Here is a 4646-nt window from a genome sequence, read left to right as displayed (position 1 = left end):
TTTCATCAGCACAATAGTTTTCAGTTGTCAATTTCACATTGGTCTATATTCCCCACATCCTGTCATGTCCTTATCCTCGTTGGGAATCAGAGATATGAATATAATCAATTCATTAATTAACAATTGAATTCCACACTTGTGTTCATCCACAGCAGCTGGACAATAAAGTTTATTGTGACCCTGATACTGCAGCAGATCTCTCTGATCCATTTCCTGTTATCACTTCAAATAGAAATGAGGCTGTAGAGGTTTGGTGCGTGCAGAAAAACAGCTGCAGGGCTGCTGAAAAGACTTTTCTGCTCCAACTTTCTGCGAGCAAATGCTCAACTTCTCCCAGAGTGTTGAGCTAATGATTAGTTGGTGTATTTTCTCCAAACACTCGCTCACTCTTCTCTCAACGTGTTCACAATGAACTGTGAACAGACACCGAGGAGAGCAGCAGAAGACCTCATTCAGGAGCTAAACTCAAGATTAACTGAACTCACATTAAAGTTTGCTCGGTGCTTACCTTTAGATGAGCCCACGAACCGTGAGACACTGTACTGTGGCAACACCACCAGTTTATAAAGAAAAAGAGACGACAAAGAAAAGTTTTTTCTTTCCAGAAAAAGCAGCAAAACAAACTCAGTGAGGAGGGAAATCTCTCAGAGAGACACAGACCCCTGCACAAAGTGCTGTTCAGACAAACTCATTTATATTTCATGTTTCACAGTGTGGCACACCACTACCAGGCGAGCCATCACACTTCCTCTTTATGCCACAGTACAGGAAGTGTCAACTCGAAGAATTTTATTTATTTTAATTTTTTAATTCATCTATTTATTTTATTTTAAGTGTGAAAATTAAAACACATCAGATTGAAAACCTCAAGCAAAACAACCGATGAAGCTGCATAAACTGGTAACACATATATACAAACAAATATATAAATTAAGTACATTAAACACAGGCGATAAAAATTCGAAGCTAAAACAACCAAAACTTATTAAACTTTAGAATCTAAAAAGAATGAAAACCTTCATGAACGTGATGAAAAGTGTTTCATGTCAGAAACAAATGTAATAATATTCAGGACAAACATTTGCAAGCTGAAGTAGCTGCATCCAAGTCAGTCAAGTTTAAAATCACCTTAAATCCATTAAGTGAGATCAGTTCCTTCAGTTTTTGTTGATTTCAGCTGATACTAAGAGGAAGGAGCTGAAAATCTGAACACTCTTTTCCCAACACAACACCTTTAACACTGAGTTGGTGGTGCGGTATCTTTCTACACCTTCGTGGGGCGCTCAGGCTACGTCCTGGTGTGTGTCGGTTTGTGTGTCATTAGTGGGTGGGCGTGTGTGAGAATGACTAGCCTGTGTGTGATCGTGCATGGCCTGGGTCCTGTGGGACATGGTCATGGAGGCAGGTGTTCTTGGGCGCCTGGGGCAGGCTCGTACAAAGGGGTGGTCGGCCACTAGTGGAGTCAGCTGCCCCTGGCCTGTGGTTCTCCGGGATTCTCAGCCTTCGTCTGGGGGAGCCCCATCTGGGGCTCCTGGGGGCCATTATTGCAGCTTCCCACCCTCATCATCAAATACAATTGTGACAAAGACACACACTCATACTCTCTCTAACAGACAGGCCGCAAGATGATTGTTGATTTATGTATCTGTGGATTTATCTTACGTGTGCAGTGGTTGTCGATACATTGAGTTTTTCTATTTGTACAACATATTCGTAAAAAATAAATCAAGAGACATAGTGAGACGTAGACTGTGACAACACAGGCTTGACACGGGGTCTCATACTTTGACTGTGAGTATAGAGGATTGTAGCTCAAGTTAACATGGAAAGATAGAGGTCTAAGTTCTCTAAAACCTTTGGATGTTCAGTCTCTGACAGAAGGTTTGGAGACATGTAGAAAGTTAGTTTTGAATTGGTGAAACGAATATTTTATTTACAGTTTCTCAAACACAAGGCAGATAATATTCTTCATGTACATTATTTTTTACAAATACTGGAAGAACAACAAACTGAAACAAAACACATTTTCATGAATTCATCTCTTGATGTTTTATACAAAACATCTGAATGTGTTCTCTCTGATTTCCCAGTATGTGTTTTGGATCGACTAAAATGTATTTACAATAGCCAGAGTCTGCTGAATCCAAATATTTCTTAAATCCAACGGTTAAAAATAAAGGGCCGAAAATTCACCCCCCATTTACTGGAAGAGATCAAATCTGAGACTCTGTTATGTTGAGCTACATGAAGACAAGAAGATTCAAACTTAATACAAAAAGTCTGATATAAATCACAATATTTGTAATTAAAGGATCATTAGCTGCTGGCAAGGCTCTCCACTTGCTCCTTCAAAACTTGTGTTGTGAAAACCCAAGTTTTTGTTGTTCATACCGGCAACAGGGTTGAATTCATAATTGCCGTTGCCTGGTGGCATCGACCAGCCAAACAACTGGGGTGAGGTGGGGAAGGTCCATTGAGGTCCAGCCGCAAAATTGCCCACAGCCTGATAATTTGCACTACTTCTGATTAAATTGATCTCCAGGTGCTGGGTGTACTGCTGCTTGAGTGGGGGCTGTCCCTCTCCCTGAAACTGAATCACAGACAGCACAGTCAGTAAAAGTACAATACAAAGTTCTTGTTTCAAATTATACTCAATACATTTCAAATGAAATTAATGAATGAATTACCCAGATGTCTGAATCAAAGTTTATTAATAGGAGATATTTACATGAAATGGGACGCCCTGATTGAGATGCTGAGGATGTGAACTCCTCCTAAACTTTCTCCTTCTGTTTTGAAACCAAGTTTTTACCCAAAGATGGAAGAAAATAGAAAACATCTAATCAGTACAATGGAGACAAGATTGAACACGAATTCAATTTCTTATGTTCAGTAAGCTGAAAAACACTCACCTGTTTGTAGGTCAGTCCTGTCATCTCTTCCAACGATTTAATCTCTCTTAGCTCATGGTAATGTTTCAAATGAAACTGATGGACAAGAGTATTTAACTGTCTCTCTGTGAACACCACCCGGGCCTTTCCTTTAGGTTTCTCTGGAGCAGTGCTGGGATTGTGCAGAGTGGCAGTGATGTTACCATACTGGCTTCTTGGGACAGCAAAAACCTGTTTCTGCTCTAGACCAACAAGCCAAAGAATTCTTTGTGTCATTTTCCCAAAGTCACACATCAGAGTAAAAAAAAATGAAGAAGAATGTATGAAAGATGGTTTTGAAAGCTCAGAAAGTCAAGTTTCTGTGTTTGATTCTAGTTTTTATTCTAGGATTAATTCCATAGAGATTGTGCACAGTGTGATGTAAAAAAGTAGAAGCTAAAAGTAAAAATAGTCATATAAAAATAGTATTTTATATTCAATTCTGGATTTAACAGGAATCCAGTGGAGAAAAGTCAATATAAGAGAAAAATGCTCTGTCTTTCTGTTTTCTGCCAGTTTTTCTCTGAAGCTAAATGCTTTCCATGGAGTTTTTAGGACATCCTGATAGTCACAAATTACAGTAACAGGGAGGCGGCAAAGTCTTAAACAGCAAATGGGCTCATCTGGGATTTGAACATAAGAAACTCAAACTGAGGATCATCCCCAAAAACCAACAAGTCACAGGAAACAGCCACATTCACCTTTTTAAAATCTCACATTTCAGTGCAACAGTTTCCAACAATGGCGGCCTCTACTAAGTTTAAATATTACTCTTATTTATCTTTCTGCGTCACAAAATAAACTTTTAACATATTTTCAGGTGAGAAAGTAGCCGTATAAACTTCAAATATCTATTTGGTTTATCAAGACATCGCATATTTGCAAAAGTGCTCCGACGTTTTCGGAGACGTCTGTTACCCAGTCATTATCGTGATGTGCTCGCACTGATCCACATCACGTGGCTCTATACTTTCACTTCTTTTGTTCATATTTAACACAATAAAAATGCAGACATAAGTGTGCACATTAGTTTTGACTGCTAGTGAAAAGTGTTTTCTTTACAAATAACTCTCTCACTGAACTAACAGCCAATCACTCAACAAGTTTGTGCTCTCTGCTCATATTGCCTTCATATTAAATCATTTTGTGCTTTTTAAAGAACTTATTTTAACATTGCACTCAACAACAAACAAATCCCCCCTAACAACAAAAGTAACTTGAAAGGTCAAACAGCATTATATTTCTTCAGGTCAATATACGGGCTGCAAGTAGGAGCGAGGTAAGCGGAGAGAGTCCCAGGTATTTAAACACGTGTGGGATGTGTCCCTTAAAGGAATCCAGACACTCATCTTTCAAAGCTCCTTAGACTAACAGGCCCTGGATGACTGAGAACAGACAAAACTACTAACTTTTAGGCACTGCTGGGAGTTGAACCCAGGATCTCCTGTTCACTAGTTTAACATTTACTAGACAGGCACTTTAACCAACTAAGCCACAGTGCCACGTACACTACCACACGGATGAGTACCTGATGAACACTGAGAAAACCTCCAAACAAACCAATTTGAGCCGAAACAGAAACACATGAAAGGTAATCTTGTTTCTTATATTAATCACCAGAGGTTGTTGCATCAAAAGCGACGACACCTGTCAGCACGGATAAGATCTTGGAGAAGCTTACGGCTGCCGTGAACACTCAGAATAAGACCTCTGAGC

The 4646-nt window shown here is 39.4% G+C and overlaps 1 non-coding gene across 1 annotated transcript; it reads right to left on the bottom strand.

Annotated features, from left to right (window-relative positions):
• Nucleotides 1-4343: 4343 nt before the first annotated feature.
• Nucleotides 4344-4432, bottom strand: trnat-agu. Its single transcript is given in 2 exon segments — nucleotides 4344-4379; nucleotides 4395-4432. It is a non-coding gene; the product is annotated as a tRNA-Thr (tRNA).
• Between the last annotated feature and the right edge of the window lie 214 nt (nucleotides 4433-4646).

Source organism: Oreochromis aureus, linkage group 9 (assembly GCF_013358895.1).
Source record: "Oreochromis aureus strain Israel breed Guangdong linkage group 9, ZZ_aureus, whole genome shotgun sequence".
NCBI classification, from domain to species: domain Eukaryota; kingdom Metazoa; phylum Chordata; class Actinopteri; order Cichliformes; family Cichlidae; genus Oreochromis; species Oreochromis aureus.
Note: the sequence above shows the minus strand (reverse complement) of the source record. Positions and strands in the feature narration are given on the sequence as shown.